The following is a 13,927-nucleotide window of genomic DNA, read 5'->3' as shown; positions in this document are numbered from 1 at the left end:
CTCGAACTTTGGAGGCATTGAGCCCCTCATCTTCTTTGCTTGTGTTGTCCATGAGTTTATGAAAATGAACTTTGAACAAAAAAAAAACAAAAATTTTGAAAATTTCATTTTTTGCACCACGCTCGATTAGGCTTAACTTTTTGGCATCACCGAGATTTCAAAAGCTTATAACTTTGTGTTGGACCGACGAAATTGGTTCATTTTCTCAGTCCCCCAAGATTTGACCATGATCTTATGATCCAAATAATAAAATTTGAAAATTTTAAAATTTTTGGGCAAGTTATGGCCGTTCGCGCAATTCACCAGGCTCGATTGGGCTTAACTTTTTGACATCACCGAAATTCAAAAGGCTATAACTCAAAGACCCCAAAAGTTATCTCCATTATTTTTGGCCTATCAGCAGCTGATTGTACACAAAATTGATACTGCAAAAGAAATTTTTCGGTTTTCTGTTGTTTTGACCAAAATTTGACCCATTGAAAATTTTTGCACCACGCTCGATTAGGCTTAACTTTTTGACATCACCGAACTTTAAACAGCAATAACTCTTAGCGTATAAAAGTAAAAGAGATACTTTTGCTTTAAATAAAAGCCTACAACACCTGGTGTTCCCAGGCGGTCTCCCATCCAAGTACTAACCAGGCCCAATGTTGCTTAACTTCGGTGATCGGACGAGAACCGGTGCATTCAACATGGTATGGTCGTAGGCATTTGAGTTACTCCGCTTTCATTTATATCCTTACTAGCATATGTCTATGTACATTAGTTTTAAAACACTCGCCCTCGCGCGAGAGTAAAAATATGTTCTTATACCATGTAAAATTTTGCACGCTCACGTTATAATTTATGCATTTCAAACAAAATTTTGAAAATTGACCTTGTTTGGAATTTTTTTTGGCCCAATGTGTTTTATGGCCAAATCGGCTGGTCAAAACCTATGGAGCGTGTACAAGGTGCCTTGAATGACCATCTATGGCATGATAGCCGCACATTCACTGTAAGTGGCATATGATTGAATACCAGCCAGGATACTGTCAGTTGCTTTTAGCCTAATTGTTGTGATAAACTTATTAAATAGGTAAGTATTCAAATCTCTTTGATAAGTTTTCTTTGAATGCACTCTGCGACAGCGGAGAGCAGCCCAATTCTCTTGAAAAACGCAAGAAAAAAAATTGCACTAACTTAAAAGTTAGCTTTTAGGCCAATTTTCGTCCAAAATGGCCGAAATTCGGGTCCCCCCAAATTTTCAACTGATGATTACTCCACGTACACTTAAGCTACAAACGTCGTTTTGGGCTCGTTGGAATTGTCCTGAGATGAAAATTATGAAACGAGATGAAAAAAATGAACTTTGAACAAAAAAAAACAAAAATTTTGAAAATTTCATTTTTTGCACCACGCTCGATTAGGCTTAACTTTTTGGCATCACCGAGATTTCAAAAGCTTATAACTTTGTGTTGGACCGACGAAATTGGTTCATTTTCTCAGTTCCCCAAGATTTGACGATGATCTTATGATCCGAATAATAAAATTTGAAAATTTTAAAATTTTTGGGCAAGTTATGGCCGTTCGCGCAATTCACCAGGCTCGATTGGGCTTAACTTTTTGACATCACCGAAATTCAAAAGGCTATAACTCAAAGACCCCAAAAGTTATCTCCATTATTTTTGGCCTATCAGCAGCTGATTGTACACAAAATTGATACTGCAAAAGAAATTTTTCGGTTTTCTGTTGTTTTGACCAAAATTTGACCCATTGAAAATTTTTGCACCACGCTCGATTAGGCTTAACTTTTTGACATCACCGAACTTTAAACAGCAATAACTCTTAGCGTATAAAAGTAAAAGAGATACTTTTGCTTTAAATAAAAGCCTACAACACCTGGTGTTCCCAGGCGGTCTCCCATCCAAGTACTAACCAGGCCCAATGTTGCTTAACTTCGGTGATCGGACGAGAACCGGTGCATTCAACATGGTATGGTCGTAGGCATTTGAGTTACTCCGCTTTCATTTATATCCTTACTAGCATATGTCTATGTACATTAGTTTTAAAACACTCGCCCTCGCGCGAGAGTAAAAATATGTTCTTATACCATGTAAAATTTTGCACGCTCACGTTATAATTTATGCATTTCAAACAAAATTTTGAAAATTGACCTTGTTTGGAATTTTTTTTGGCCCAATGTGTTTTATGGCCAAATCGGCTGGTCAAAACCTATGGAGCGTGTACAAGGTGCCTTGAATGACCATTTATGGCATGATAGCCGCACATTCACTGTAAGTGGCATATGATTGAATACCAGCCAGGATACTGTCAGTTGCTTTTAGCCTAATTGTTGTGATAAACTTATTAAATAGGTAAGTATTCAAATCTCTTTGATAAGTTTTCTTTGAATGCACTCTGCGACAGCGGAGAGCAGCCCAATTCTCTTGAAAAACGCAAGAAAAAAAATTGCACTAACTTAAAAGTTAGCTTTTAGGCCAATTTTCGTCCAAAATGGCCGAAATTCGGGTCCCCCCAAATTTTCAACTGATGATTACTCCACGTACACTTAAGCTACAAACGTCGTTTTGGGCTCGTTGGAATTGTCCTGAGATGAAATTTATGAAACGAGATGAAAAAAATGAACTTTGAACAAAAAAAAAACAAAAATTTTGAAAATTTCATTTTTTGCACCACGCTCGATTAGGCTTAACTTTTTGGCATCACCGAGATTTCAAAAGCTTATAACTTTGTGTTGGACCGACGAAATTGGTTCATTTTCTCAGTTCCCCAAGATTTGACCATGATCTTATGATCCAAATAATAAAATTTGAAAATTTTAAAATTTTTGGGCAAGTTATGGCCGTTCGCGCAATTCACCAGGCTCGATTGGGCTTAACTTTTTGACATCACCGAAATTCAAAAGGCTATAACTCAAAGACCCCAAAAGTTATCTCCATTATTTTTGGCCTATCAGCAGCTGATTGTACACAAAATTGATACTGCAAAAGAAATTTTTCGGTTTTTTGTTGTTTTGACCAAAATTTGACCCATTGAAAATTTTTGCTCCACGCTCGATTAGGCTTAACTTTTTGACATCACCGAACTTTAAACAGCAATAACTCTTAGCGTATAAAAGTAAAAGAAATACTTTTGCTTTAAATGAAAGCCTACAACACCTGGTGTTCCCAGGCGGTCTCCCATCCAAGTACTAACCAGGCCCAATGTTGCTTAACTTCGGTGATCGGACGAGAACCGGTGCATTCAACATGGTATGGTCGTAGGCATTTGAGTTACTCCGCTTTCATTTATATCCTTACTAGCATATGTCTATGTACATTAGTTTTAAAACACTCGCCCTCGCGCGAGAGTAAAAATATGTTCTTATACCATGTAAAATTTTGCACGCTCACGTTATAATTTATGCATTTCAAACAAAATTTTGAAAATTGACATTGTTTGGAATTTTTTTGGCCCAATGTGTTTAATGGCCAAATCGGCTGGTCAAAACCTATATAGCGTGTACAAGGTGACTTGAATGGCCATCTATGGCATGATAGCCGCACATTCACTGTAAGTGGCATATGATTGAATACCAGCCAGGATACTGTCAGTTGCTTTTAGCCTAATTGTTGTGATAAACTTATTAAATAGGTAAGTATTCAAATCTCTTTGATAAGTTTTCTTTGAATGCACTCTGCGACAGCGGAGAGCAGCCCAATTCTCTTGAAAAACGCAAGAAAAAAAATTGCACTAACTTAAAAGTTAGCTTTTAGGCCAATTTTCGTCCAAAATGGCCGAAATTCGGGTCCCCCCAAATTTTCAACTGATGATTACTCCACGTACACTTAAGCTACAAACGTCGTTTTGGGCTCGTTAGAATTGTCCTGAGATGAAATTTATGAAACGAGATGAAAAAAATGAACTTTGAACGAAAAAAACCAAAAATTTTGAAAATTTCATTTTTTGCACCACGCTCGATTAGGCTTAACTTTTTGGCATCACCGAGATTTCAAAAGCTTATAACTTTGTGTTGGACCAACGAAATCGGTTCATTTTCTCAGTCCCCCAAGATTTGACTACGATCTTAAGATCCAAATAATAAAATTTGGAATTTTTAAAATTTTTGGACAAGTTATGGCCGTTCGCGCAATTCACCAGGCTCGATTGGGCTTAATTTTTTTGACATCACCGAAATTCAAGAGCCTCCTCGAGGTGATCCCGCAACAAGTTCTGCCAAGTTCGCTTCAGCTGACTTCCCAATTCTAATTTGCTCTTTTCGGCTTTTTGTTGGGTAGCCCAATTGGTTGCGACGCTTGCGGGACACTCCACGATCGAATTTTTTCAGACAGTCCTCCAGTTCCTTCATTGTCTCCAGAGCCACCCACCAAGGTCGAGCCGTATTCCTTGTCGCATTCTTCTCAAGAGGGTCACTGGCCACTTGTTTGCCAATAGCTTGATGCTCGCTCGAGATCTATTCTTTGCCAACATCCACTTCCCATGTTTGTCCATTCGTCGAACCCTTTTTCGAGCTTGCCTTCTGAGGTCTGAAGTCCTCTTCCGTTGCCAGACTCATCGAGACCTCTATCTCTTTCACCACTTTGACTAGCCTCTTTGGTTCGGAGCTACTCTTGTAGGCCGCAGTCTTCCATCACGCTAGAATCATGGGAGCAGTCTCCCTCAAATTCTTCTCAGAGACAGCATCCGCCGACGGGCTATTCAACTCCTCTACTTCACTTTTTCTCTTTCGGGACTTCACACCTTTGCTTGGGGGCGTCGTCACTATCATCACTGATTCGAGCTCTTTGTCCCGGTCCAAACCTTCCGACTCTTGCCTCCCCCTACTCGAACCTTAAGGATATAAATATCTTTAATCATATTACTAGTCTTAAGCTTATCCTCCCCTTTAACTTTAATCAATTTATTGTCAATTTTTTGTTTCAGAGTAGAACTGTTTTTACATTAATCATCTTTGGTTTTCAGTTCCGTTTCTCGCAGCTTGATCATCTTATCCAACAACTCCTTTCTCGCCTTTCCATCCAGTCCGGTGCCCATCAGAATTGGTTCCCCGAACTTTACCACTGTGTCCCATAATTCTTCTTTGAAATTCTCCAGTGTAGCCTCGGTCTCTGCTTTCTGGTTAAATTCACTCTAGAATTCTAGCCATGTCTTCTCATCCAGTGTACTCAAAAACATCCATTTAATGCCCTCGATGGTATTCTTCTTACATTCTTTGGCACTCAAGAGAATCACCCCCATATTGGAGGTTTCGCCGCTCAAGGGTAGTTCCAGGTTTTTGCGAGGGGATGATGTCAGGGTTGGTGTGGCCGTGTTCGCCCAATCGTCTCCACTCAAGTCCCGCAGCAGTTCCTGAGTGGTGAAATCCTTCTCCGCTGGTTTCGGCTCAGGCGTATTCCCCACCTCTATTACTTCTCCTGCTTCACTGAGAGTCTCAACTATGCTCTCCTCTTCTGATTCAGCTCTCCTTCTCTCAAGTACGTCTCTGAACCTCGTCTCCACGGGACCGCTTCTTTTATCTCCAGGGGTGCCCACTGACAGGGTTGAGGGTGTAGTTGGGTTCTGCTTCTTGTACTCGGTGAGGGCTACATATAAGGGGCAGCAGCCTCTAGCCTCTTTTTCTTCTTGCTTTCCCTCTTGCTCTAGTCGCTCCAGCCCGAAAGGTGCTCGATACTTCCTCATGACAAACTTCATTTCATCTTTCAAGGCTATGTGCCCTTCCTCCACAATCATTCTTCCATCGTCCCAAACCGGCAGCATGTTCTCCAGATCCACTTGATCGAGCGTTCTCAAGATGTCCCGAACCTCGAACTTTGGAGGCATTGAGCCCCTCATCTTCTTTGCTTGTGTTGTCCATGAGTTTATCTTGATGTCGCACGTGTGGCCCAATGTGTTTCATGGTCAAATCGGCTGGTCAAAACCTATGAAGCGTGTACAATGTGCCTTGAATGACCATCTATGGCATGATAGCCGCACATTCACTGTAAGTGGCATATGATTGAATACCAGCCAGGATACTGTCAGTTGCTTTTAGCCTACTTGTTGTGATAAACTTATTAAAGAGGTAATTATTCAAATCTATTTGATAAGTTTTCTTTGAATGCACTCTGAAACAGCGGAGGGCAGCCCAGTTCTCTTGAAAAATGCAAGAAAAAAAAATGCACTAACTTAAAAGTTAGCTTTTAGGCCAATTTTAGTCCAAAATGGCCGAAATTCGGGTCCCCCCAAATTTTCAACTGATGATTACTCCACGTACACTTAAGCTACAAACGTCGTTTTAGGCTCGTTGGAATTGTCCTGAGCTGTAATTTATGAAACAAGATGAAAAAAATGATGTTTCAACGAAAAAAACCAAAAATTTTGAAAATTTCATTTTTTGCACCACGCTCGATTAGGCTTAACTTTTTGGCATCACCGAGATTTCAAAAGCTTATAACTTTGTGTTGGACCGACGAAATTGGTTCATTTTCTCAGTCCCCCAAGATTTGACCATGATCTTATGATGCAAATAATAAAATTTGAAAATTTTAAAATTTTTGGGCAAGTTATGGCCGTTCGCGCAATTCACCAGGCTCGATTGGGCTTAACTTTTTGACATCACCGAAATTCAAAAGGCTATAACTCAAAGACCCCAAAAGTTATCTCCAATATTTTTGGCCTATCAGCAGCTGATTGTACACAAAATTGATACTGCAAAAGAAATTTTTCGGTTTTCTGTTGTTTTGACCAAAATTTGACCCATTGAAAATTTTTGCACCACGCTCGATTAGGCTTAACTTTTTGACATCACCGAACTTTAAACAGCAATAACTCTTAGCGTATAAAAGTAAAAGAGATACTTTTGCTTTAAATAAAAGCCTACAACACCTGGTGTTCCCAGGCGGTCTCCCATCCAAGTACTAACCAGGCCCAATGTTGCTTTACTTCGGTGATCGGACGAGAACCGGTGCATTCAACATGGTATGGTCGTAGGCATTTGAGTTACTCCGCTTTCATTTATATCCTTACTAGCATATGTCTATGTACATTAGTTTTAAAACACTCGCCCTCGCGCGAGAGTAAAAATATGTTCTTATACCATGTAAAATTTTGCACGCTCACGTTATAATTTATGCATTTCAAACAAAATTTTGAAAATTGACATTGTTTGGAATTTTTTTGGCCCAATGTGTTTAATGGCCAAATCGGCTGGTCAAAACCTATATAGCGTGTACAAGGTGACTTGAATGGCCATCTATGGCATGATAGCCGCACATTCACTGTAAGTGGCATATGATTGAATACCAGCCAGGATACTGTCAGTTGCTTTTAGCCTAATTGTTGTGATAAACTTATTAAATAGGTAAGTATTCAAATCTCTTTGATAAGTTTTCTTTGAATGCACTCTGCGACAGCGGAGAGCAGCCCAATTCTCTTGAAAAACGCAAGAAAAAAAATTGCACTAACTTAAAAGTTAGCTTTTAGGCCAATTTTCGTCCAAAATGGCCGAAATTCGGGTCCCCCCAAATTTTCAACTGATGATTACTCCACGTACACTTAAGCTACAAACGTCGTTTTGGGCTCGTTAGAATTGTCCTGAGATGAAATTTATGAAACGAGATGAAAAAAATGAACTTTGAACGAAAAAAACCAAAAATTTTGAAAATTTCATTTTTTGCACCACGCTCGATTAGGCTTAACTTTTTGGCATCACCGAGATTTCAAAAGCTTATAACTTTGTGTTGGACCAACGAAATCGGTTCATTTTCTCAGTCCCCCAAGATTTGACTACGATCTTAAGATCCAAATAATAAAATTTGGAATTTTTAAAATTTTTGGACAAGTTATGGCCGTTCGCGCAATTCACCAGGCTCGATTGGGCTTAATTTTTTTGACATCACCGAAATTCAAGAGCCTCCTCGAGGTGATCCCGCAACAAGTTCTGCCAAGTTCGCTTCAGCTGACTTCCCAATTCTAATTTGCTCTTTTCGGCTTTTTGTTGGGTAGCCCAATTGGTTGCGACGCTTGCGGGACACTCCACGATCGAATTTTTTCAGACAGTCCTCCAGTTCCTTCATTGTCTCCAGAGCCACCCACCAAGGTCGAGCCGTATTCCTTGTCGCATTCTTCTCAAGAGGGTCACTGGCCACTTGTTTGCCAATAGCTTGATGCTCGCTCGAGATCTATTCTTTGCCAACATCCACTTCCCATGTTTGTCCATTCGTCGAACCCTTTTTCGAGCTTGCCTTCTGAGGTCTGAAGTCTTCTTCCGTTGCCAGACTCATCGAGACCTCTATCTCTTTCACCACTTTGACTAGCCTCTTTGGTTCGGAGCTACTCTTGTAGGCCGCAGTCTTCCATCACGCTAGAATCATGGGAGCAGTCTCCCTCAAATTCTTCTCAGAGACAGCATCCGCCGACGGGCTATTCAACTCCTCTACTTCACTTTTTCTCTTTCGGGACTTCACACCTTTGCTTGGGGGCGTCGTCACTATCATCACTGATTCGAGCTCTTTGTCCCGGTCCAAACCTTCCGACTCTTGCCTCCCCCTACTCGAACCTTAAGGATATAAATATCTTTAATCATATTACTAGTCTTAAGCTTATCCTCCCCTTTAACTTTAATCAATTTATTGTCAATTTTTTGTTTCAGAGTAGAACTGTTTTTACATTAATCATCTTTGGTTTTCAGTTCCGTTTCTCGCAGCTTGATCATCTTATCCAACAACTCCTTTCTCGCCTTTCCATCCAGTCCGGTGCCCATCAGAATTGGTTCCCCGAACTTTACCACTGTGTCCCATAATTCTTCTTTGAAATTCTCCAGTGTAGCCTCGGTCTCTGCTTTCTGGTTAAATTCACTCTAGAATTCTAGCCATGTCTTCTCATCCAGTGTACTCAAAAACATCCATTTAATGCCCTCGATGGTATTCTTCTTACTCTCTTTGGCACTCAAGAGAATCACCCCCATATTGGAGGTTTCGCCGCTCAAGGGTAGTTCCAGGTTTTTGCGAGGGGATGATGTCAGGGTTGGTGTGGCCGTGTTCGCCCAATCGTCTCCACTCAAGTCCCGCAGCAGTTCCTGAGTGGTGAAATCCTTCTCCGCTGGTTTCGGCTCAGGCGTATTCCCCACCTCTGTTACTTCTCCTGCTTCACTGAGAGTCTCAACTATGCTCTCCTCTTCTGATTCAGCTCTCCTTCTCTCAAGTACGTCTCTGAACCTCGTCTCCACGGGACCGCTTCTTTTATCTCCAGGGGTGCCCACTGACAGGGTTGAGGGTGTAGTTGGGTTCTGCTTCTTGTACTCGGTGAGGGCTACATATAAGGGGCAGCAGCCTCTAGCCTCTTTTTCTTCTTGCTTTCCCTCTTGCTCTAGTCGCTCCAGCCCGAAAGGTGCTCGATACTTCCTCATGACAAACTTCATTTCATCTTTCAAGGCTATGTGCCCTTCCTCCACAATCATTCTTCCATCGTCCCAAACCGGCAGCATGTTCTCCAGATCCACTTGATCGAGCGTTCTCAAGATGTCCCGAACCTCGAACTTTGGAGGCATTGAGCCCCTCATCTTCTTTGCTTGTGTTGTCCATGAGTTTATCTTGATGTCGCACGTGTGGCCCAATGTGTTTCATGGTCAAATCGGCTGGTCAAAACCTATGAAGCGTGTACAATGTGCCTTGAATGACCATCTATGGCATGATAGCCGCACATTCACTGTAAGTGGCATATGATTGAATACCAGCCAGGATACTGTCAGTTGCTTTTAGCCTACTTGTTGTGATAAACTTATTAAAGAGGTAATTATTCAAATCTATTTGATAAGTTTTCTTTGAATGCACTCTGAAACAGCGGAGGGCAGCCCAGTTCTCTTGAAAAATGCAAGAAAAAAAAATGCACTAACTTAAAAGTTAGCTTTTAGGCCAATTTTAGTCCAAAATGGCCGAAATTCGGGTCCCCCCAAATTTTCAACTGATGATTACTCCACGTACACTTAAGCTACAAACGTCGTTTTAGGCTCGTTGGAATCGTCCTGAGCTGTAATTTATGAAACAAGATGAAAAAAATGATGTTTCAACGAAAAAAAACCAAAAATTTTGAAAATTTCATTTTTTGCACCACGCTCGATTAGGCTTAACTTTTTGGCATCACCGAGATTTCAAAAGCTTATAACTTTGTGTTGGACCGACGAAATTGGTTCATTTTCTCAGTCCCCCAAGATTTGACCATGATCTTATGATGCAAATAATAAAATTTGAAAATTTTAAAATTTTTGGGCAAGTTATGGCCGTTCGCGCAATTCACCAGGCTCGATTGGGCTTAACTTTTTGACATCACCGAAATTCAAAAGGCTATAACTCAAAGACCCCAAAAGTTATCTCCAATATTTTTGGCCTATCAGCAGCTGATTGTACACAAAATTGATACTGCAAAAGAAATTTTTCGGTTTTCTGTTGTTTTGACCAAAATTTGACCCATTGAAAATTTTTGCACCACGCTCGATTAGGCTTAACTTTTTGACATCACCGAACTTTAAACAGCAATAACTCTTAGCGTATAAAAGTAAAAGAGATACTTTTGCTTTAAATAAAAGCCTACAACACCTGGTGTTCCCAGGCGGTCTCCCATCCAAGTACTAACCAGGCCCAATGTTGCTTAACTTCGGTGATCGGACGAGAACCGGTGCGTTCAACATGGTATGGTCGTAGGCATTTGAGTTACTCCGCTTTCATTTATATCCTTACTAGCATATGTCTATGTACATTAGTTTTAAAACACTCGCCCTCGCGCGAGAGTAAAAATATGCTCTTATACCATGTAAAATTTTGCACGCTCACGTTATAATTTATGCATTTCAAACAAAATTTTGAAAATTGACATTGTTTGGAATTTTTTTGGCCCAATGTGTTTAATGGCCAAATCGGCTGGTCAAAACCTATGGAGCGTGTACAAGGTGCCTTGAATGGCCATCTATGGCATGATAGCCGCACATTCACTGTAAGTGGCATATGAATGAATACCAGCCAGGATACTGTCAGTTGCTTTTAGCCTAATTGTTGTGATAAACTTATTAAATAGGTAAGTATTCAAATCTATTTGATAAGTTTTCTTTGAATGCACTCTGCGACAGCGGAGGGCAGCCCAATTCTCTTAAAAAATGCAAGAAAAAAATTTGCACTAACTTAAAAGTTATTTTTAGGCCAATTTTCGTCCAAAATGGCCGAAATTCGGGTCCCCCCAAATTTTCAACTGATGATTACTCCACGTAAACTTAAGCTACAAACGTCGTTTTGGGCTCGTTGGAATCGTCCTGAGCTGTAATTTATGAAACAAGATGAAAAAAATGATGTTTCTACGAAAAAAACCAAAAATTTTGAAAATTTCATTTTTTGCACCACGCTCGATTAGGCTTATTTTTTGGCATCACCGAGATTTCAAAAGCTTATAACTTTGTGTTGGACCGACGAAATTGGTTCATTTTCTCAGTCCCCCAAGATTTGACCATGATCTTATGATCCAAATAATAAAATTTGAAAATTTTAAAATTTTTGGGCAAGTTATGGCCGTTCGCGCAATTCACCAGGCTCGATTGGGCTTAACTTTTTGACATCACCGAAATTCAAAAGGCTATAACTCAAAGACCCCAAAAGTTATCTCCAATATTTTTGGCCTATCAGCAGCTGATTGTACACAAAATTGATACTGCAAAAGAAATTTTTCGGTTTTCTGTTGTTTTGACCAAAATTTGACCCATTGAAAATTTTTGCACCACGCTCGATTAGGCTTAACTTTTTGACATCACCGAACTTTAAACAGCAATAACTCTTAGCGTATAAAAGTAAAAGAGATACTTTTGCTTTAAATAAAAGCCTACAACACCTGGTGTTCCCAGGCGGTCTCCCATCCAAGTACTAACCAGGCCCAATGTTGCTTAACTTCGGTGATCGGACGAGAACCGGTGCATTCAACATGGTATGGTCGTAGGCATTTGAGTTACTCCGCTTTCATTTATATCCTTACTAGCATATGTCTATGTACATTAGTTTTAAAACACTCGCCCTCGCGCGAGAGTAAAAATATGCTCTTATACCATGTAAAATTTTGCACGCTCACGTTATAATTTATGCATTTCAAACAAAATTTTGAAAATTGACATTGTTTGGAATTTTTTTGGCCCAATGTGTTTAATGGCCAAATCGGCTGGTCAAAACCTATATAGCGTGTACAAGGTGCCTTGAATGGCCATCTATGGCATGATAGCCGCTAATTCACTGTAAGTGGCATATGATCGAATACCAGCCAGGATACTGTCAGTTGCTTTTAGCCTAATTGTTGTGATAAACTTATTAAATAGGTAAGTATTCAAATCTATTTGATAAGTTTTCTTTGAATGCACTCTGCGACAGCGGAGGGCAGCCCAATTCTCTTAAAAAATGCAAGAAAAAAATTTGCACTAACTTAAAAGTTATTTTTAGGCCAATTTTCGTCCAAAATGGCCGAAATTCGGGTCCCCCCAAATTTTCAACTGATGATTACTCCACGTAAACTTAAGCTACAAACGTCGTTTTGGGCTCGTTGGAATCGTCCTGAGCTGTAATTTATGAAACAAGATGAAAAAAATGATGTTTCTACGAAAAAAACCAAAAATTTTGAAAATTTCATTTTTTGCACCACGCTCGATTAGGCTTATTTTTTGGCATCACCGAGATTTCAAAAGCTTATAACTTTGTGTTGGACCGACGAAATTGGTTCATTTTCTCAGTCCCCCAAGATTTGACCATGATCTTATGATCCAAATAATAAAATTTGAAAATTTTAAAATTTTTGGGCAAGTTATGGCCGTTCGCGCAATTCACCAGGCTCGATTGGGCTTAACTTTTTGACATCACCGAAATTCAAAAGGCTATAACTCAAAGACCCCAAAAGTTATCTCCAATATTTTTGGCCTATCAGCAGCTGATTGTACACAAAATTGATTCTGCAAAAAAAATTTTTCGGTTTTCTGTTGTTTTGACCAAAATTTGACCCATTGAAAATTTTTGCACCACGCTCGATTAGGCTTAACTTTTTGACATCACCGAACTTTAAACAGCAATAACTCTTAGCGTATAAAAGTAAAAGAGATACTTTTGCTTTAAATAAAAGCCTACAACACCTGGTGTTCCCAGGCGGTCTCCCATCCAAGTACTAACCAGGCCCAATGTTGCTTAACTTCGGTGATCGGACGAGAACCGGTGCATTCAACATGGTAAGGTCGTAGGCATTTGAGTTACTCCGCTTTCATTTATATCCTTACTAGCATATGTCTATGTACATTAGTTTTAAAACACTCGCCCTCGCGCGAGAGTAAAAATATGCTCTTATACCATGTAAAATTTTGCACGCTCACGTTATAATTTATGCATTTCAAACAAAATTTTGAAAATTGACATTGTTTGGAATTTTTTTGGCCCAATGTGTTTAATGGCCAAATCGGCTGGTCAAAACCTATGGAGCGTGTACAAGGTGCCTTGAATGGCCATCTATGGCATGATAGCCGCACATTCACTGTAAGTGGCATATGAATGAATACCAGCCAGGATACTGTCAGTTGCTTTTAGCCTAATTGTTGTGATAAACTTATTAAATAGGTAAGTATTCAAATCTATTTGATAAGTTTTCTTTGAATGCACTCTGCGACAGCGGAGGGCAGCCCAATTCTCTTAAAAAATGCAAGAAAAAAATTTGCACTAACTTAAAAGTTATTTTTAGGCCAATTTTCGTCCAAAATGGCCGAAATTCGGGTCCCCCCAAATTTTCAACTGATGATTACTCCACGTAAACTTAAGCTACAAACGTCGTTTTGGGCTCGTTGGAATCGTCCTGAGCTGTAATTTATGAAACAAGATGAAAAAAATGATGTTTCTACGAAAAAAACCAAAAATTTTGAAAATTTCATTTTTTGCACCACGCTCGA

At 39.8% G+C, this 13,927-nt stretch overlaps 7 non-coding genes across 7 annotated transcripts; all 7 read right to left on the bottom strand.

Annotated features, from left to right (window-relative positions):
* Positions 1–590: 590 nt before the first annotated feature.
* On the bottom strand, positions 591–709 carry LOC134855823 (5S ribosomal RNA). Its single transcript, XR_010164665.1, has one exon. It is a non-coding gene; the product is annotated as a 5S ribosomal RNA (ribosomal RNA).
* Positions 710–1,869: 1,160 nt separating this feature from the next.
* On the bottom strand, positions 1,870–1,988 carry LOC134855820 (5S ribosomal RNA). Its single transcript, XR_010164663.1, has one exon. It is a non-coding gene; the product is annotated as a 5S ribosomal RNA (ribosomal RNA).
* A 1,161-nt stretch (positions 1,989–3,149) lies between these two features.
* On the bottom strand, positions 3,150–3,268 carry LOC134855819 (5S ribosomal RNA). Its single transcript, XR_010164662.1, has one exon. It is a non-coding gene; the product is annotated as a 5S ribosomal RNA (ribosomal RNA).
* Positions 3,269–6,855: 3,587 nt separating this feature from the next.
* LOC134855846 (5S ribosomal RNA) lies at positions 6,856–6,974 on the bottom strand. Its single transcript, XR_010164688.1, has one exon. It is a non-coding gene; the product is annotated as a 5S ribosomal RNA (ribosomal RNA).
* Positions 6,975–10,562: 3,588 nt separating this feature from the next.
* LOC134855831 (5S ribosomal RNA) lies at positions 10,563–10,681 on the bottom strand. Its single transcript, XR_010164673.1, has one exon. It is a non-coding gene; the product is annotated as a 5S ribosomal RNA (ribosomal RNA).
* A 1,157-nt stretch (positions 10,682–11,838) lies between these two features.
* Positions 11,839–11,957, bottom strand: LOC134855818 (5S ribosomal RNA). The gene has a single exon (XR_010164661.1). It is a non-coding gene; the product is annotated as a 5S ribosomal RNA (ribosomal RNA).
* Positions 11,958–13,114: 1,157 nt separating this feature from the next.
* LOC134855688 (5S ribosomal RNA) lies at positions 13,115–13,233 on the bottom strand. Its single transcript, XR_010164547.1, has one exon. It is a non-coding gene; the product is annotated as a 5S ribosomal RNA (ribosomal RNA).
* Between the last annotated feature and the right edge of the window lie 694 nt (positions 13,234–13,927).

The sequence above is a fragment of the Symsagittifera roscoffensis genome, chromosome 10 (assembly GCF_963678635.1).
Source record: "Symsagittifera roscoffensis chromosome 10, txSymRosc1.1, whole genome shotgun sequence".
NCBI classification, from domain to species: domain Eukaryota; kingdom Metazoa; phylum Xenacoelomorpha; order Acoela; family Convolutidae; genus Symsagittifera; species Symsagittifera roscoffensis.
The sequence above is the reverse complement of the archived record's forward strand: the minus strand, read 5'-3'. Positions and strand labels throughout refer to the sequence as shown.